The 21291-nt window shown below is 45.3% G+C and overlaps 1 long non-coding RNA gene across 1 annotated transcript; it reads left to right on the top strand.

Annotated features, from left to right (window-relative positions):
* Window positions 1–973: 973 nt before the first annotated feature.
* On the top strand, window positions 974–2861 carry LOC101683725. Its single transcript, XR_001178256.2, has 3 exons — window positions 974–1270; window positions 1377–1467; window positions 2373–2861. It is a non-coding gene; the product is annotated as an uncharacterized LOC101683725 (long non-coding RNA).
* The last annotated feature ends 18430 nt before the right edge of the window (window positions 2862–21291 follow it).

Below are 21291 nucleotides of genomic sequence, written 5' to 3' on the forward strand. Positions count from 1 at the left end.
CTCTCTGCCTGCCTCTCTGCCTACTTGTGATCTCTCTGTCAAATAAATAAATAACATCTTTAAAAATAAATAAATAAAAATGTATGTAAAATTTAAAATCCCCCATGTCCTGTGTTATATCATGTTGTGTGACATTGTTTCGTGATGTATTGTCTATAACACACAGTACCCTTTGAGTCCTATGCCAGGGCTCCCCAGATACCCAGAATGGCTGTTTCATGTTTCTGACTGTCTTGTCCTGTCATGGGTTCTGTCAGGCTTCATCCACCACAGCCTGGCTCCTCTGCCTCCTGGTGCCTCACCAAGGCATCATCCTTAGTAAAGAAGTATATCTGGGGCCCCAGTCCGTGGGAGCTCCAAAGATATGAGAGGGATGGGCTGTGTGCCTATAAAGGGACTTTGCCCAGAAAGCAAGCTTTTGCAGTCATGACTTCCGGAACAAATCATGTTTTGTTCTTGCTTACCAGTCCAGCGGGAGCAAAAGGGCCTCTTTCTCATGCCTGTGACTTGGGAAGCACCCTCTTCTTTGAGATTGAGGAACTTTTCTTTATTTCTAAAGAAATCCTCATTTCTAAAGAGATCCCTCATTCTAAACTGAGGTTTTGTTTCTGTGATTCATATTTCAGGATGCTTATCAGATTCCACAGACTTGCTCGGTTGGACAGTACGGCACCTGTAGGCCTAGTCAGTGGAGACTTGGAAAACTGTCTTGGCTAAGTGAATCACGAGTTGACGTGGTCCTTTGCTGCCTTTAGTCATCCCTTCTTGGCCTGCTTTATTCTCACAAATGAGTTTTGTCTCAAAAATGTTTACCCAGGGGCGCCTGGGTGGCTCGGTGGGTTAAAGCCTCTGCCTTCAGCTCAGGTCATCATCCCAGGGTCCTGGGATCAAGCCCCACATCGGGCTCTCTGCTCAGCAGAAAGCCTGCTTCCCCCTCTCTCTCTGCCTGCCTCTCTGCCTACTTGTGATCTCTGTCTGTCAAATAAATAAATAAAAACTTAAAAAAAAAAGTTTACCCACCCAAGGGATATTTTGGGGCACCTTTTTATTTTCAAGAGAATCAGTGTCTAAATTAGGAGAGCTTAGTTTGAGAGGCTGCTCCACTTCACTCCATCGTAAAATGGAGTGCCTGCTTGGGTCAGGGTGAACCAAGCAGCAACCCAGAGGCCATTCCACTATGGACTCCCCATCACATGGGCTTAGAGAAGACAATGCCAAGTGTATGGACATGTGAAATCCACCGGCAGCATCCAGCTTTAAAGATGGACAGGTAACAACTGTTCAAATCTTCTCTGAACTCAAATACTATGTACTGCTGATGTATATGTATACTACTCATATACTAAATAGTATATTGTGTTTAACTTGCTTTCCAGGTAACAAGGATTCATAGATGCCAACTTCCCAACTTCCCAGTCAGTTGTTCAAGAACTCATTAGCAGAGGTCTCCAAATAAACTAATTTGAAGTAAGTTATACAAAGCCCAAAAGCTACTCATTGACTGAGACCCTCCCTTCTAGAGGGGTTATGTTGGAGGTGGGGGGGGTGTCAAGCTGAGGTGTGAGGTTGGGGAGTGGTAGGATGGAGGTGGGAAGCGGGAGGTGGGAAGGGCAGGCAGCAGAAGGGCTAGTTCCAGGTCCTCAGAGAGATCTGTTTGCTTGCTGCTCCAAGACTATCAGCTAAGTAAATATGGGACAGTTTTTTTTTTTTTTTAACACCCCTCAGAGTAATAATTGGTGACACTGAACAATAGGAAGAAACAGGAAGATGAACCCTGCCTCTGAGGCTGTGTAGTCTGGAGAAGAGGTCATTAACAGTTTCTTACTGACTGTTACTTACTGACTGAGCATCAGTAAAACACAAGGTGTGCTAAATGGGAACAAGGATAACACAGGTCCTTTCCCTATATTATTTCCTATATTCCTACTCCTGAGGTGGCTCAGGTTCCCTGGAGAGAGATGCCGTGTCTCACCAGTTGGGATGTAACTCTAAATGTCCCATAAATATTGACAACGATGGAATGGCAACAATCTGTCACTGCTGGATATTTCTGTTTCAGAGTGGGGTCAGAGGACACTGTCCTTGATAACTATTCAGTGGTTATTCCATGTGTTCAATAACTATTGATGATGGTGAAATCATAGCAGCTTGTCACATGATAGTGATTCTCATCACTTTGATCGTGCCTTTCCAAAATGGGGCAGAGGTACTGTCCACAGAGCTGACTCTCACTGGGGGGTGACCCACGTGGACAGGTTATGGTGGGTTTCCTTGGTTCAAGAGGCCCCTTATTGCTGAAGTGAGGCGTGAGGCTGGGAGAGGTCTGCTCTTTTTGGACTTTTCTGAATAGAAACTTTTGGTTATCTTCTCAGATATGGATTGAACAGAGGTGAGCCTAGCTAGGCTAGCAACACAAGCCACACTAACCCTGCGGGCCTCGGTTCCAGATGGAATGGCTGCAGCAAGAGCAAGCGACGAAAATACAGAAGCACTGGATGGCGATCAGCAGGAGGAAAGGTTCCTCTTTGCCATCCAGTCTCGAAAGCACAGATGAGTGAGCGTTTCTCTCCGAAAGAGGCCGAAGGCTGCAGAGCTCATTGCTGTGTTCCTTCCTCTCTCCTTCCTTTCACAGTCTTTTTCTTCTTTAGCAATGATGATAGAATTTCCTGGGCGAAATAATCCTTTCTTTTTAAACTGGAACTTTTTGGCAGAATGTCACAATGTTCTACTGTCCTCAGAGCTCAAAATACTGGGCCTTAGAAACTTTCCAGGGGAGAGACAATAAGGCCACAGTCTGCACAGAACCTTCTGTGTGGCTGTGACAGTGAGGACAAAAACAATCATGTTAATGTTGTTGATTAGCATTGGGCTTTTTTTTTTTTCTGCTGCTTCTTTGTCATAGTTTTTCACTATCCTATCTACATTTTTAAAGAACCCTATGTATGTCCCCATTCAGAGAAATTTTTTTTAAAGATTTTTTTTTTTAATTTATTTGACAGAGATTGCAAGTAGGCAGAGAGGCAGGCAGAGAGAGAGAGGGAAGCAGGTTCCCTGCTGAGCAGAGAGCCCAATGCAGAACTTGATCTCAGAGCCCTGAGATCATGACCTGAGCCAAAGGCAGAGGCTTAACCCACTGAGCCACCCAGGCGCCCCAGAAATTGTTATTGTTATGTCTCAAAGTCAACAAATCCTGTGTCTTATTGGTCATTTTCCATTCAGAAGGTGTAGGGGTTGAATGGTGACCCTCCCCCCCAAAATATGTCTATGTCCCAGAACCTGTGAAAGTGACCATATTTGGAGAAAGGGTTATCACAGACATAATTAAACTAAGGGTCTCAAGTGAGAGCTTGCTGGTTATTATCCATTGGGTACTAAATCCAAAGTCACATGTTCTTGTAAGAGACAGAAGAGAAGACAGGAAAGGAGAAGGCCGTGTGAAGACAGAGCCAGAGATGGGAACAAGGAAGTCAGGGAAGATTACTGCCTGCAGCCAGTAGAAGCTGGAAGAGGCAAGGAAGGATTCCCCCCTGGTGACTTAATGGCTTAATCTTAAATTTCTGGTCTCCAGAACTGTGAGTAAACAAATTTCTATTTTAAGCCACCCTATTTGTGATCATTTGTGATGGCAGCTACAGGAAACTAATATAGACATTTATTTTTATTTTTTAAATTTTATTTTATTTATTTGACAGAGAGAGGGAGACAGGGAGAGAGGGAACACAAGCAGACAGAGGGAGAGGGAAAAGCAGGCTCTCAACTGAGCAAGGAGCCTGAGCCTGATGCAGGGCTTGATCCCAGGACCCTGGCATCAGGACCTGAGCCAAAGGCAGATGCTTAATGACTGAGCCACCCAAGTGCCCCAGGAAACTAATATAAAAGTTTAGGGAAAAAATGGGGGATTTATCCAAATCTTGCTGGACTGGAGGATTCCATCTTGAAAAGGCTTTCTTCAGGAGTGTAGGGCTCATATGATCCAGGGCTGTGAAGAGATATGGACCAGGCTTGTCTCAACTAAAATCCATGGTGTGGCTGGATGTTGGAGAGTCATGGTGTATGCGGGTCAAATGTTGGGAGCAAAAATTTCCAGATAGTGTAAAGGTAATCAGACCCCAAGGCAAGCCCCTCAGTCTGTGAGGTGTTTTAAATGATGAGATGGTAGACAAGAAGATGCTTTTTACTCCACTTGGGAAGGGTGGTTTTTTGTTTTGTTTTTTTTTTTTTTTTTTACATTTTATTTATTTTGTTTAGAGAGAAAGAGTAGGGGAGGGGCAGTGGGGGAGGGAGAGAGAGAATCTCAAGCAGACCCATCACTAAGCATGAAGTCTGATGTGGGGCTCAATCCCACAACCCTGAGATTGTGACCTGAGCCAAAATTAAGAGCCAGATGCTTAACCCTCTGAGCCACCCAAGTACCCTGGGAGGTATGTTTCTTGATAGTTCATTCACTGAACTCGTGGTCCTTCCCTGTTCTTCCTCCACCCATGACAGACTTCCACTTTCCCAACACCACCACCACCTTGCACTGACCTTGCATCTGTTCAGAATCATCTACAATGTGGCATTCTGGGAAGTCATCACCAAGCTGAGAGAGTTGACAAACTAGATAAAGTATCTTCCTACTTTAAGCATGAAGGAGCATTGGTGACAGTTCCTATTCTCTATAAAACTATTGCCTGGTAGGAAAAGTGGACATATAAAAAGAGATCTATGGGAGGATGTGTTCAGAGCTAGACAGAGATCTTTTAGCATACTGGGGCACCCACAGAATGGAGTACTTCTTGGGAGAATCTGAAAGCTTTCTGAGAAGACCAGAGATTGCAGCTGAGTAATGACCAGACACTCTGAAGGCTGAGAAGGGAGAGGGAAGGCATTCTCAGCAGAAGCATCAGCAGAAGCAAAGACATATAATATGCTTGTAGAAAGCAAGAAGCTCAGTGTGACAAGACAATAGAGGTAAGCGTGGCAGGGGGGTGATGAGTGAGTACAGAAACAGGTTGGAGAAGGTGGTTGGTGCCAGACTATTAAAGGCCTCACACATCCTTGATGACTCAAACTGAACGTGTCCAAACTCAACTGGTTATCTTCCTCTTGAACCCTCCTGTCCCGCCCCAGGGTTCTCCAGTTCATAAAAGGGACCATCCCTCACTCTGCTGGCAGGGACCTGGGCATCAGACATGATTCTTCCAAATGTCTTCAGCACCTCTTGAATCCATCCAACTCTTTCCTGTGCCAGGCCATCATGGGCCTGGACATCTGCAGCTGTACCCCTGCCCTGCTCCACCCCCACCCCCTCCCAACCCACCCCCACCTTCTCACTCCCATTCTGGCTGGCCTCCATTCCATTCTCTGCCAACATTCTCTCAGCCAGAGAGATCCATCTAGAACACAGATCTAATCATATCACCTGGTTGTCTATGTAAAACTCTAAACTCCTTCAAATGGCTCACAAGACCCTCTATCCTAGTGCTGCGGATCAAAGCAATACAGGCTCAGAGGAGCATGGAAAGCAGTTGTGCTCCAACACAGACTTACCCCTCCTTCCTACAGAAATTTTCAGCAGTTCTGGGTCTTATAAATCTGGTGGTTACCCCCTCATCCCCAAGTAGTATGCTTATACTGAAGTTTCTTGATTTACCAATCTTGGATATCCTAGCATATTAGGGATAAGGTTTTGTCGATTTCTGTTACCTTTGTCTCTCTTCTCCATCACCAGACTATTGGTCGTTCCTCCTCAGGCTTGTTTTGAAGCCTCAAAAAGTTTACTTAAATCTCCACTTCTTGCTTCATCCATCTTGAACAGGTTTACCACTAACTTAGCCCTTTGTAAGATGGGAACATTAGCGCTCCCAGCCTCCTGTCCCCCTTCCCTGCCCCAACCATTCTGTACTTTATGCTTTATGCATTTGTATGATTTTTTCCATTTAACCATAGTGAAATCTTTTTTTTTTTAAGATTTTATTTATTTATTTGACAGAGAGAGAGAGAGATCATAAGTAGACAGAGAGTCAGGCAGAGAGAGAGAGGGGGAAGCAGGCTTCCTGCTGAGCAGAGAGCCCAATGTGGGGCTCAATCCCAGGACCCTGAGATCATGACCAGAGCCGAAGGCAGAGGCTCAACCCACTGAGCCATCCAGGTGCCCCACCATAGTGAAATCTTCCATAAGTTCTTTCCAAGTTGATTCTAAAAAGCCAAAAAAAAAAAAAAAAAAAAAAAAAAGGGTTACCTGGGTGGTTCATTTAGTTGAGAAGCTGCCTTGGGCTAGGGTCGTGATCCCAGGGTTCTGAGATTGAGTCCAGTATCTCTTCCTCTGTCTCTTCCTCTGCCCCTCCCCACTTGTATTCTGTCTCTCAAATAAATAAACAAAATCTTCAAAAAAAATAAAAATAAATAAATAAAAAGCAAAAAACGTGTTTATAATAACCACAGAAAACTGTTCAGTGCTGCTCATGTCTATGCTATGTTTCAGTTTGCTTCATACTTGACTCTGCCTTATTTTTTTGTAAGATTTACTTATTTATTTGAGAGAGAGAGAGCAAGAGAGAGCATGAGTCGTGGGTAGAGGGAGTGGGAGAAGCAGGCTCCCTGCTAAACAGGAAGCTGGATGAGGGGCTCCATCCCAGGACCCTGAGATCATGGCGTGAGCTGAAGGTGGTTACTTAAATGACTGACCCACCCAGGCGCCCCTTGACTCTGCCTTTCTTGTCTACTTTTTTGTTTTTCTGGATATGCTATTGTCTTTTCTTTCTTTCTGTTCTGTGAATTTCCCAAGCCATTGATCATACTCCCTATTCTGATGAGTCCCCCTTCCCATACACTAACCCCCACCCCCATCTCTGGTCCAGCCACCTGGCCACACAGCTCTGGGCTCTCTTCCTGGGACTTCCCTTAACTGCTCCCCACCATCAGATGCATTGTTTCTGAATGTTGCTGTATTTTTCTCTCAGTAACTGCTGAAGCTTGCTATCACTATGGAGTTACTTCCTAACAAATAATGCTCAGTGGATGTTTTGTCTTTGTATTTGTTTTATTTTTTTTACGTTTTTGTTATGGGAAACTGCAAGCGTAAGTAAAAGGAGGGAAAAAAATACAATGAACCCTTATATACATGTCAACTCCCTCCAGCAGTTATCATTCATGGCCAACCCTATATTATCTATATTCCTAGTTACTTTTCACTACCCCCAGATTATTATTATTATTTTTAAAGATTTTATTTATTTATTTGAGAGACAGAGAGAGAGAGAGAGGGAGGAGAGAGCTTGAGCGGAGGGGAGGGGAAGGGAGAAGCAGGCTCCCCTCTGAGCCAGGGCTTGATGAGAGGACCCTGGGATCATGAACTGAGCTGAAGGCAGATGCTTAACCATCTGAGCCACCCAGGCACTACCCCCCACCCCGCCCACTTCCCAGCTTATTTTCAAACAAATCAAATCCAAGATATCATATCACCAGTAAATATTTAAGAATATATCTTGATAAGGGCTCTCTCTCTCTCTTTTATAAGAGAGGGAGAGAGGGTGGTGCAAGAGGTGCGGAGAGAGGGAGAAAGAATCTGAAGCAGGCTCCATGCCCAGCACGGAGCCCAGTGTAGGACTCGATGTCACAACTCTGAGATCATGACCTGAGCTGAAATCAAGAGTCAGATGCTTAACCAACTGAGCCACGCATGTGCCCTGGTATGGGCTTTTTAAAAAAAACATAATGACTATACTATTAACACATCTAAAAAATAGCTATAATTTCTGAATATCATCAAATAACCAGTCGGTGTTCAGATTTCCCTGATGTGTATAAATGTTGGCTTGTTTGAATTGGATCCAATTGCTGTTGTTTGATGTATCTCTTGAGTGTCTTTTACTCCATAGTTCCCTCCTCTCTTTTTTTCCGTCTCGTTTATTTGTTGAAAAAGGAATTATTTTTTGCTTTTGTTTTTTTTGTAAACTTTCCCACAATCCAAATTTTGCTGATTGCATTCCTGTTGTGACTTTTGACATGGTCTTTTATCTCTTGTACTTCCTGTGAATTAGTATTTAAGTCTAGGTTCTTAATCAGATTCAAGTTTGATTACTTGAGGGGCACTTTCATAGGTGGCATCGTGACATTCCCAAAAGTAGGCACATCATGTCTACTTGTCTCTCCATTACCACATGAGCGACCACTGGTGATCCTTGCCTACATGAATTATTTTATTGTAGGTTGCAACATGGCAATATTCTGTCCCTCCTTCACCTACTAACTGGAAGAGTTTCATCCTAGACAGAAGTTTCTCTTCATTTACTATTTAGTTACTCTGAGGTTCCTATGGAAAGGTCAGATACATTCCTTTCATTTACCATTTTTCAAAACAGTGAGTCCCTAGTATTTTCCCAAGGCAACCTGTCAACTTTAAAAAATTTTTTTCCTGGACTTAAGTATTTTTGATGAGTTTCAATTCATTCCAGTTGTCACTACTGATGCTCTCATCATTCCTTCTCATCATCATTCTTTGGCCACTGCAAAGTTTTTTCAGTTGGCTCCTGAGATTCTTACCTTTTTTCTTCTTTGGCAGCTGGAATGATAGATGTTTGAGTTTCATCTTATATATTCCCTGTTCTAGACAAGGAATGAACTATTTCTCATTGTTCCTGGGTTGGTCGTCATATTTCTAGGCCTTTTCAGTAGATAGAGCTAGAAATGCATTTTTATTTTTTAAAAGATTTTATTTATTTATTTGACAGACAGAGATCACAAGTAGGCAGAGAGGCAGGCAGACTCCCTGCTGAGCAGAGAGCCCGATGCAGGGCTCGATCCCAGGACCCTGGGATAATGACCTGAGCTTAAGGCAGAGGCTTAACCCACTGAGCCACCCAGGCACCCCTGAACATTTCTTTATTCTCCTTTATGCTGAATTGACAGGTTCATTTGGTATGGAAGTCCGGATTGAAAATAGTTTTCCATGAAAACTTTGTAGACATCCTCCATTTTTGTCCGAGCAAAAAGTGTTGCTATTGAGAAGTCTAATGCCATTCTGACATTTTCTTGTTAGAATGGGGCCTTATTTTTTTTTTTTTCTTTCATTTAAGGGAACTTTTGGTATCTTTTCTTAATCCATAAGCTCTGACATATCACTATGTTGTTGTCTAGGTATGGGTCCTTTAAAATTAACCCAGATCCCCACTTGGGGAGGCGGACCAGGAAAAGTATACAATATGCAGGTGGCCAGTTAACTTCTGGTTTTTAGCTCCTCTTCTGGTGCTTTCTGTGACTTCAGCAGATTCTGAGGACAGAAGCTGGGAGGCTGTGTGAGCCGGTCGGTATAGCCCTCTCTGGGAGGGTTCTGGTCTTCCCCAGAAGAAGGTCTGGTCTTCCCTCTGCTTCATCCCCAAGCATGCATTCTTCTGTCTGCTGCCTTATAGAAATGTGCTGAAATCTTGTAGATATCTCCTCCTCTTCTTTCCTGCACTGATGAAGAAAAGACAATACTTTACAATTTTTACTTACAGTTATTACCCTGGGCTCTTAGAAAGTGCAGAGATGGAAATGAACTGGGAGTCTTGGCTTGGCCTCAGCATTCTTCCCTGACCTCTAGCTCTTGTCTGTCCCACAAGGGGTCTTGCTTTCTCTGAATCTATTTCTTCACCCCAGACTATTTCTCCTTCTCCACCTGCACCCCGCACAGACTTTGTTACAGTCTGGTTACTCCTGACCATCTTCTACTCTGTGCCCATTCCTCAAGGTGATCCCCTTGCCCCTTTGGTAGGTCTACCCCCCCAACTTGTGCTGCCCTCACATTCTTTGCTTTCCCCACTGTCGTACATCTCCATCTACTCTCATTACGTGCCTAGTGGCTGTCTTCTGACTCTGAGCTCCTTAAAGGCAGGATCTCATCTGCCTTCTCATGCAGGATTATACTCCTGCTTCAAAAATGTTCTCTGTGGGGCGCCTGGGTGGCTCAGCGGGTTAAAGCCTCTGCCTTCAGCCCAGGTCATGATCCCAGAGTCCTGGGATCGAGCCCCACATCGGGCTCTCTGCTCAGTGCAGAGCCTGCTTCTCTCTCTCTCTGCCTGCCTCTCTGCCTGCTTGTGTTCTCTGTCAAATTAAAAAAAAAAAAAAAAGTTCTCTGTGGGTAGCCTGGAACACACGTGTGGCCAGAGTGCTTTTGAGGATGCTATCAGGTGGTGTATGGGGAATAAGCCAGAGGGAGTCTTGACTGGGAGCTGATTGGGAGCTAGAAAAGCCCTGGATGAAGGCAGAGGCAGGAGGGATGGAAAAGAGAGTCTGACCGTGGAGAAGTTTCTGAGGATGCAGGTTTTGATGGCACTTCCTGCAGAGGTGAGGGAACAGGAACATTCTAAGGTGATTCCACTGTTACTGTCTTGTGAGAAGAGGGAAACAGTGTTGCCATTTCCTGAGACCAGAAAGATTAAAGAAGGGGAAGGTGCAAATTAAGTTTGGACAAGCTCAACTTTTATGTTAAGGGGTGTTTGGGGTCACCTGGGAAGTATCTGCAAATGAGGACCTGGAGCTCAAGAGAGGCATCTAGGCTGGAGCTATGGGAGTCCTGAGCTTCAAGATGATGCCTGACTTGAGGGTGTTGGCGAGCCCCTCCAGGGAGAAAGCATGGAAGAGTGGGAGGGAGCAGGGTAGATCCTTGGGAAATCTCAGTCCTGCAAAGGGTGGGTGAAGGAACAGCTCATGAAGGGGAAGAGGAAGGAATGGATACAGTACTACGAGGAGAGTCATAAAAGCCAAAGGAGCAAAGAGTTTTCAAGAGATAAGGACATAGGGAAATGACTAAATGGTGGCATGGCCATCTCCTTGGAACATGAAGAAAGAAGAGCTGTATATACTGTTCAGGCGTCAAGGGCATGCGTGATTTTTGGTAAATGAACCCAGCGATTTCATCCAACCAATATTTATTGTGGGCCGACTGAGCGTCCAGGCCCTGGGGATTCATGAGTGAGCAAAACAGCCCCAAATCCCTATCCTCATGGGGCTTGAGATAGCACAGAAGAGAAGACAAATAAGAAAAACGAAATACATAGTATATTAGAGGCAAATGCTAGCATAGCAAGCATAATTGGCAAAGGCTTGGGAAAAAATAAAGCAGGGAAGAAGAATAGGAAATGTAGGAGTGTTATGTTGTCAATATGGTGGCTAGGGAGGGCCGCCTCACTGAGAAGGTGACTTTTGGGGAAAAGCTCAGAGATTGAGGGAGGAGCTGTGTGGATACCTGGGGAAGAACATACCAGGTAGAGGAAGGGAATGCTCCAGGGGCTAGGGTGGAAAGAACAAGAGAAGAGGGCTCAGAAGAGCAGTGGGGGCTTATATCGTGTGCCACCTTGCCAGCCATGATAAAGACCGAGGCTTTACTGTGAAGGAGGTGGGAGCCATTGCAGGTTTAGGAGTGTGGAAGTAACAGGATCTAACTTGTGCTTCAGCAGAATCTCTCATTTAGCAAGAGAACTGGGACTGAAAGTTCATGCTTAAAAGCCTCAAGGCAACAGTACGTAGAGTGCAGAAGGAGAAAATTCAAATTTGGATGTGCACCCAAATAAGATAAACATTTCTGTGGACCAGAAACAGATCATCACTCCAGAGACTCGAGCCACAGTCCTGATAGACTCGAAGTCCAGATGCAGCAGAGATGTCCAGGAGCATGGCCCCTGTGAGGTGCTGGGGCTAAGTACATTCCCCACAAGCCTGTTGCCAGAAATCAGGTGCTGGGGTGGAGATTGTACAAGGGGATGTATAATTTTTTGTGTTTTTTAAAAATTTGATTTATTTATTTTAAAATATTTTATTTATTTTTTGGGGAGGGGCACAGTTGGGAGAGGGGCAGGCAGAGGGAGAGGGAGAAGCAGGCTCCCTGCTGAGCAAGGAGCCCAATGCAGGACTTGATCCCAGGATCATGACCTGAGCCAAAGGCAGATGCTTAATGGAATGAGAGCCACTGGGCGTCCCTCCTTATTTATTTATTTATATATTTATTTAAAGATTTTGTTTATTTATTTGAGAGAGAGAGAAATTGAGCATGAGAGGAAAGAGGTCAGCGGAAGAAGCAGACTCTGCTGATCAGGGAGCCTGATGCCGGGCTAGATCCCGGGACTCCGGGATCATGACCTGAGCTGAAGGCAGTCACTTAACCGAAAGAGCCACCCAGGCACCCTGTTTTGTTTTGTTTTTTAATCTAAACTCTTAATCCAGGACATAAACCCTACTTTTGTTTACGCGTGGGCAAATATCTGGCTGGGACAGGGGTCTTCCCAGTCTTTCCTTTTTCTAAACTTTGGATGTGTTCGGCTCTTTTGCTGGCTGAGTATATATACCACAACAGAGAAAGCAACGGGAGCCTAGTGTGGTGTGGGTGGAGTAGGACCAGAACTGAAAAGAAACCACTGGGTTTGGCCAGTAAGAGGTTATCAGTGGCCTCAAAAGAACAGTTTCCTTCATTTGTGGAGACAAAGGACAGACTGATGACAGACACAGACACATGAGTTGAAAAATAGACTGCTCTTTCAAGAGGTTGGGGAGGAAAGGGAAGGAGAGAACTAGAAAGGGCCGTGAGGGGACAGGGGGCACAGACCAGGCTTGCTGCCTTCAAGGAGCCTCCAGGAGAGGGTAGAAGGAGGAGGGGAATGAGAGATCTAAAGTGTGGGGAAAGGAAGGAACAATGGACCTGCTAACAGGGAATGCCCAGAAGAAGAGTTGGGACATGATGCTGGGCACCAGTGTAGGGCTGGGTGACTGGTGGTGAGTGCAGCTAGGGCTCAGAGCTCTTGAAGCTGGCTCCTTCCTAGCCTCTTCAGTTACAACACAGCCTGTTGGTCTCTGCGCCTTGCCTGTCTGGATTTCCATCTGGATTTCTCTGACTCTCCTGTGAGGTCAAGAACCACTCCAGCTTTATCCTGTGGCTCGAGCACACCCAAGCCAGTATGCTTTTGTAGATGTTTGTTGACTGAATAAATGGATTTTCTTTGTAGGAAAGAGGTCAAGTCCTTAGCTGATCGCGGAGGGAATGGAGACTGGGAAGAGTGACTAATATTTGGAGCAGTGGCACGGGAAATGGGCCAGGGCAGTGGCTAGGAGCAAGCCTTGAATTTCTAAGCAACTCTGGGAGGTCTGCTGAGCATGGAAACGTTGGGAGGGGGTGCTGTCACACAGCATGGCTGTGACACTATTTTTTTACTCTCCTGCAACTCCAGGCAGGGCAGGAGCATGCGGAGCAAGCAGATGGTTTTTTTGTAATGTGAGTTGACCTGCTGTCATTCTCTCAGTGGAGGCCTGGAAGAGTTAATGTCACTCCCTGAGGCCCTGGCTTCATTCCTAGAGAGTGTTTCTGCCTTGGGTGGGCTCGTCTTTTGTGTTTGTAGCCGCTGTGACCAGAGCAAATTAGTGTGTAAGCCTCAGCCCAAATGTAATCCCCCGGGAAGCCTTCTCCTTCCCTCTCCCTCCTTGCCTCCTCCTCCTCCAGGTTCCCTGGGTACTGTGAATCCCCCTAGGAAGCCTGGGCTGGGCTGTGTCAGCCAGGGTGGGGCCCGCATTGGGAGGGTAAGAGGCGGGTTAGGGCATCAGAGATTCTCCAGCAGGCTTTCAGCAGGATCGCTGAGCCACGGAGAGAAGGAACCGTAGTGTTAGTTGGGACCTAGAACCCCAAGGTTCTGGAAGCCAGCAGAGATCCAAACACAGGCAGGTGAGGAGAGTGAGATAGCCCTCAGGGGACAAGGTGGAGGGTGACAGGGAAAGACCACAGCAGGTTGCTGGCACAAGGTGCCTCAGTATTTGGGCTTAGTAATGCTGCTAGTTGTGCCTTTTTATTTGGCTCCCAACACATTTTGCTTTGCTAAGGGCAAATTCTTTTTTTTTTTTTTTAAGATTTTATTTATTTATTTGACAGACAGAGATCACAAGCAGGCAGAGAGGCGGGCAGAGAGAGAGGAAGGGAAGCAGGTTCCTTGCCGAGCAGAGAGCCTGATGCGGGGCTTGATCCCAGGACCCTGGGATCACGACCTGAGCCGAAGGCAGAGGCTTTAACCCATTGAGCCACCCAGGCACTCCTGAGGGCAGATTCTTAAAGGGGTGCCCAGGTTCAGCCATATATTGTTATAATTAATAACGTTTATGTTTGCATGTCCAGTAACCATGCCTTATCCTCATGCCCTCAGCACACAGTATGTGCTTGGTAAGTCTTTGTTTTGTGAATGACTAAATGACCTCATTCAGTCCCAAACCTTCTATAATCATACTCACATGGGCCAGCAGGACCTCGAGAAGCCGGCCAGTTCGTACCGTTCACTTCAGGAAGGACAAATTCTAAAGGTCCCATATCTGCAAGTTATCAGAAAAACGAACTCTTTTATCTCAAATGAACTCTGTCTGGCCTGGAGTCAGAACAGACTACTTTATTTCATTTTTTCAGTCAAGTGTCGCTGATAACACAAGGTTACATTAGTTTTGGGTGTGCAACATAGTGACCTGACAGCCTGGGGCGTTATGCTGTGTTCACCGCAAGTGTGACTACCATCGGTTACCATACAATGCCATTTCAGTTACCATTGACTCTCTTCCCTATGCTGTGCCTTTGTAACCAGGAGCCTCTACCTCCCACTATGCTTCAGCCATGTTTTACCCTCCACCCACCGTCCCTGCCCCTCTGGCAACCATCAGTTTAGAACAGATTCACTCTTGTGACTCCAGGCACCTCCCCAATAGCCATTCTCCCCTTCTTTCTGACAGGTTTCCAATTTTGCTCAGATAGCAATGCTTCCAGCCCTCAGGGACAAATCATTAGGGTTTGTCATGTGGGAAATTATCCTGATGTGATGCAGCTTCTAAGGACTCCGCCAGGCAAGCTCTTCAGAGGTCATGAACAGAAGGACTTAGAGACCGATTTAAGATGGTTGAATCACTCAGTTTAAGGATTCAAATTAAGGCTTGCAGGGAGAAGCAAGGGGAAAGAGCTGAACAGGGGAACCCACTTCAGGTAAGATGTAAGAGCAGTGGAAGGAGCCGACTGTCGGAATCCTGTGTTCCCTCATGTTCATGTTCTCCGCCTATTTGCTCCTTCCCTCCCACCATCTTTCCTCACTGACAGTGTGGTCATAAGAACCAGAGTTGAGGTTGAACAGAGGTGCTCAGCAAATGGAAGGTTCCTGGACCAACATAGGTTTTATCAAAGAAATATGGGGCAAGTGCCCTTGGCTACAACCATAGCATGCAGATGACCCGATGGGCAGCTAGGGAAGAGCACACAAGGAAGGGACCAGAATGGGATTGTAATGAGCATCACCGAGGGGGTGGGGGGGCATCCCCACTTGGGGATGGCAGCTGTCAATCTGGAATTAGCACGATCCTAACCTTATAGCTTGGTTTTTCCGATCCTTTCTGTGTACAAGTGACATCCTTATGTTCTTGTATCTTAAATCTATGTTCAACGTCCATATGTTTCATTTATTCTATGTCTAGCACGTCTTGCAAGTTACCAACTTCTGTCTATACTTAACACATTTTATGAATTTTGCCTGTCTTTTATTTTTCTTGCCTTCTACAGCAGACTTCAATATTCTCAGTAATACAGCCAACACACATTATATTCATCTGAGCCAACCTTTGGCAATCCCAGAACTTCTGAGGGGGCATGTGGCTCATCTCTGGTCAGTGAGACTCCAGGAGGAATTTTAGGGGGCATCTGGGAAAGATTTTCTTCCCTGAAAAAAAGCAAAAGCAATGTAGGGAAGAAATTCTTTGTCCTCTTTCCTCCCTCCATGTGCTGCAGCAATGAAATCATGGCTGGCACATAGTAGACACTCAACAAATGGTTGAATGGATGAACAAATAGCGCCAGTGCCCAGCCTTCATTTCTGTGACTCTGAAGTCATGCTTTGTCTTCTGATCAAGCTTCATTCCTAAATCCAGGGTTGGGAAGGTGGAAGCAGGGTAATGAAAACATATCTTGTGATGATCATTTAATAATAATAATAATATTAACAATGATAATAAATTAACCGCAGCTTCCATTTATTGAAAGTTTACGGGTCAGGAACAGTTCTAAGCACACAATAACCACACAAGGCAGAAACAACTACCACCTTGTTTTGCCTATTAAGACGCAGAGTCACAGAATGTAAAGCAAGTTCCCTGAGCTCACTCAGCAGGCTGGTGGTGGCCTTGGAAGTGGGATCTAGACACCTTGAGCTCAGAGTACACAAACTTAGACACAACGCCATCTGTATAAGTTTCCCATTGCTTCTGAAAATCACAATAGTGGGGCTTTACGTGACACAAATTTGCTGTCATACAGTTGGGGAGTTCAGCAGCCCAGCACTGTCTTCCCGGGCTAACTTTAAGGAGTTGACAGGGCTGCCTGTGGTCCTTTTGCAGGCTACAGGGTGGAGAACCTCTCTCTGCCTTTCCTAACTCTAGAAGTGGTCTGAAATCCTTGCCTTGGGGCTGCATCATTCTGAGCTCTGCTTCCTTATTACATCTCCTTCTCAGATGCTCCTGATTCTCTCTTGCAAGACTCATCCTTACATTGGGCCCATCTGGATAATCCAGGAAAATTTCTTTGTCTCAAGGTCCTTAACTTAACCACATTTACAAAAACCCTTTTGCCTTGTAGGGGAACATATTCACAGGTTGTGAGGTTAGGACAGGGATGTCTTTGGGCGGTCATTATTCTGCTTACTCCACCATACTGCCCATGCAGGGCCTGGACTGATGGGCCCCGAGTCCTGCGGCAGAAGTTCTGTCACACACCAAGGAATGGAGAAGGGTACCCTCAAACCTTTGTCTGCTTTCCCAAGACCTTTCCCGAGCGGGGGAGGAATACTTGGTGAAGCAGTAATATGAACCACGCAGGGGAGTCATGGGGCCTTGGCCTCTTGTCCATCAGCTCATCTAGATTGCATTCTGCATGTTGACTAGGTCCTTAGTTCTGCTTCGTTCCTCAGTTGGCTGGCTTCATCTTTGTGTGTGTGCGTGTGCGTGTGTGTGTGTTTTCCTTACTGCTAATTCATTTCTATTTCTTTTTTTTTTTTTTTAAGATTTTATTTATTTATTTGACAGAGAGAGATCACAAGTAGGCAGAGAGGCAGGCAGAGAGAGAGAGAGGAGGAAGCAGGCTCCCTACAAAGGAGAGAGCCTGACTCGGGGCTCGATCCCAGGACCCTGGGATCATGACCTGAGCTGAAGGCAGAGGCTTTAACTCTTTGAGCCACCCAGGCGCCCCATTCATTTCTATTTCTATTTCAAATTCAAGTTGGAGTAATTTCTTTGAGGTCCCTTGAATTCATTCCTCCAGTCTCCCTGGCGAACACTTTGGTTCCAGGGAAAACCTTACCTCTCAGCTATCTTGAAACAGACTCATTGGTTTCTCTGGATTCCTTCCAGTCACAGCCATTTCCAGACCCAGCTTGTGTGAATGGATTCCCCCACAGCTCTGGCTTTCAAGCTTATTTTCCATTGCAGAGGAAGCCTCCCTTGAAGTGAAAGCCCACTGTATGAGGCCAATGGAATGGAGCTGTCTTTGGCAGGGAGGGGTGTCTAGCCCCTCTCACTGGACCCCTTCCCCTCTGCCCACTTTTGCTCGTCCCATCCCCTCTGGGCCCAGGTTGAAAACCATCCTTCTGCAGACTGATTTGCTTCTCCCCAGTTAACTATCTCATTTCCTCGTGGCTTGCTTCCTTGAGTCCCTTGGCCAGCAGGAAGCTTTTGTCTTCTCTCCACATCCCTCATGCTCTTTGAAGGTCACATTTCCCCAAACAAACCTAGCTTCTCAGATGGGTCTGGAGGTGGGGCTACTTCTCACCTGCTTGCCTCTCACCTGTTCAGCCTTCAGAGAGAGAGACCATGCTGAAAAGGGCAGGCCAGCTAGCTGCACATCAGCTGGTCTCTCCTCCGTGTGAATGTTTTACATCCTTCATGTCCACAGGCTGTAGTTTGCAAGAAGGAGCTCCTTGGAGGAGCAGAAATGCTTCCATCTCAGGGAGGCTGGAGTCCATGGGCTGTTGGGAGATGAGGGTAGGGGCAGAGCCATGAGCAGGATCTTCTGACAAGTCTATGAAGCCCTTTGTAAAGTTGGTATCGAGCCCTGTCCTCGGGCCCTCCAAGCCAGGTTTGGAGTGGGCTGTCTTCCCCACCGGGCAGCTCTGGACCGCAGGGACTGCTTTAGGAATCCCTAGCGACTGGGACTGAGGAACTGTGGGTGTCCCTGTGGGCCATTTACTGAGGGCATCCTGGACCTCCTGAAACACACAAAACTTAACTTTCCAGGCCTCTCACTCATGTGGGTCTTTTCCAAGTTCCGTTCCTTTCTCATTCTAAATAAATAATTACTTCCATACCTAATCTTGTATTTAAAATTGTGTATTCTCTTTCTCACAGAAAGCCTTCCAAATTCTAGAAGCTTCAGACCCCCTAAAACCTGGATGTATCCCTACAAACCAGAGTCTCAGGGCTCTCCCAGGACACCCAGGGACCCATGCTCTCGGGGATCCCTAGGGGAGGCAAAGATGCTCATCTCCAAGGCTTTCCAAGGCATTTGGAGTACTTTGTGTACAGGATGTCTATGACAGATGTTCTGGCAGAAGGCAGGGGGGCCTAAGTTCTGAAATGCTTCTTGTCCCATCTGCAGCATGCAGGTCCCACTGTGGAAACCCAGGAGACTAGGGAAGGCCTGCTTTCTGCTGGGTGCTTGCCCTTGGGCCACACGGCTCCTACATCCCACTTTGGATAGTCTTTCTGGAAGGAGGAGTCAACATTGTCCCTTCTCTCCAGGATGGCTTCTCCATCAGGCCAGGACTCCTGGTCTAGGCTCCAACCTGGCAGTACTGGTAGCTGACTTCAATTCCTAAATCTAGCTCTAAGAGTCATATCCTACAAAATGTGTAAGTTTGCCTATCTCAGGAGTTGGGAACTCAGCGCCTAGGACCCAGTCGACTTTGCATTGTTTCATAGTCACTGACTCAAGTCAGATCTACAAAGCAAGTGATAGCTAACACCGTTTTATGGTTTCATTTTAAAGATTTATTTGAGAGAGAGAGAGAGCGAGAGAGAGAGCGAGAGCACAAACAAGGAGGGGCAGAGGATGAGAGAGAGAGAATCCCAAGCAAACTCCCCACTGAACATGGAGCCCGGACGCAGGGCTCAATGTCACAACTCTGAGATCATGAACCTGAGGAAATCAAGAGTCAGGTGCTTAACTGACTGAGCCACCCAGGCACTCCAGCAAACACAGTTTAAAAAATGTATATGGACACTTCTAGAAATAGATAGTGGATTAAAGCTTCCTCATAGAATTTCTCTTTCTCAATCCCTAACAAAAGACAGTAGACAAAACCACAGGGGAAATTTACTATCAGTAACCAATACAATAAACTTCAAATTTGACATCCAGAGAAAGATACAAAAGATGACATGGAGTGGCATAGAACATTTCTGCTCCCTCCCCTGTCCTGAACCCCTAGAAATGAACATAATCCTGAACATTCTCCCTAGTGCTCCTGAATCTGGAAGGAAACAGATGTGAGTCATGCCCTCGTATTCTTCCTCTTCTGAATGAACCATATTAAAAAGTGTGCTGGGGAGAAATAGGGGAAGCAGAGAGCATGACCCATGGAGCTGACTCAGTTGATGGAAAGAAAACCCCTTAGAACAACACTCCAATTTGAGAAATTGACACAAACCTGAGTTTCCCCTTTCCTTACAAAAAGTATGTAAGATCCCCCTCTCGGTCCCCAATCAAATGACCTGAGCCTTGTGCAGGACGTTAACCAGAACCTCAGGACAGTCGCACACGCACGCATTCCCACAAGGGCTGCCCTCTGCTTCAACTGAGCTTTCCTCTTTCCCCTCCTCCACTTCTGACTACCAAAAAGTGTACACAATCCAAACACTCTGCCTCTCACTTAGCTCAGAGGGAAAAACAGACTGATCTCAAAGAGTAAGGACATAGTCAATGAGTTCTTCTCTCCTGCCATCACGTTACAGCAGCAGAAGGTAAGTCTGGATGGAGCCACCAAATCAGATGAAAAGAAATGGAGGCAAACACATGGCAGCTCATAATTAATAAGTAGAGGGAAAACAGTAAGCAAAAGGCAAAGGTTCCTCAACACCCTCGTCACCCCACCCTGCCCCGACCAAAGGAAATTGCTTTCAATTGCTTCACAGAGAAAACAATAAGAACATGAATTTAATAACTGAAGGCTCAAAGATAGGGTGATAAAATGAGAATTGATAGCAAGGAAACAAATTGAGGACAAAAACAGCATCATGTTAGAACAGATAACTTAGAACGAACAAGAGAGGCAACTAACCACACCGAAACTTACATTACTGAATTGAGGCAGCTAAACAGAGGTAAAGAGATTTAAGAAACTGGAATTAATAGAAATGGGGTACATACAAAGATGATCCAGTATAAGGATTTGTTAGTATCCTTGAAGGAGGAAAATTAAAACAACAACAACAACAACAAAAACAGAGCCAAAGGAGAGTGTCTAATACAGGAAAAATGTAAATTGCAGATTGAAAGACCCATGATTTCCAGAAAAGCTTGATTCAGAATGTTTAATACTAAGACATGTCTTAGTTAAATTGTTGAACTAAAAAAAAGTGATGGAAAGTGACTCCTTTAGGCATACAAGCAGGAAAAAGAGGTCATCTACAAGGAGGAAAATTCAGACTTGTCTCAGATTTCTTCCAGAGAAAAAAGTGCAACACCTACCATATTCTATGCGAAAGAAGGGGAGACCTGAGAACATTACCATCAGCCAAAATCTGGTTCCAATGTAAAGTCAACAGGCAGACATTCTTAAACATCCAAAACCCTTCTTGATGAAATAAGGTAACGATGAAACTCAGTCCACGAAGAGCTAAATTGAAATAAAGAGCTTGCAAATGGAGAAGCCTTGATAAAAAGGTTGGAATTAATTTAAATCTAGATCCTATACCAAGTAACTATGCAATTATGTTTTGGTTTTTTTATTTTTATTTTTTTTGCAATTATGTTTTTATAGAACAGATACATTTCTCATAAACCCGGAGGATGTAATGACTACAATATAAGTAAGGGAGATGGAAAAATGGAAAGAATCATAAGAGCTAAGATGCCTTTGCATGCCGACATGTGAAATTGTTATTTTTTTTAAAAATGACTGAATATCTTAATGTTTTTCACCATTTTTGTTTACCCTCAGAGGTACCCTTCAACGAGTAATGTCTCTTGTGGTCAAGAAACATTACTTGAAGGTTCACTCTTCCTTCAGTTTCAAGTAGAATTAAATGTAATACTTTGAATTCAAATAGCATCTGTAGTAT

This window comes from Mustela putorius, unplaced genomic scaffold, assembly GCF_011764305.1.
Source record: "Mustela putorius furo isolate JIRA1106 unplaced genomic scaffold, ASM1176430v1.1 tig00000145_pilon_pilon_pilon, whole genome shotgun sequence".
In the NCBI taxonomy this organism is placed as follows: Eukaryota; Metazoa; Chordata; class Mammalia; order Carnivora; family Mustelidae; genus Mustela; species Mustela putorius.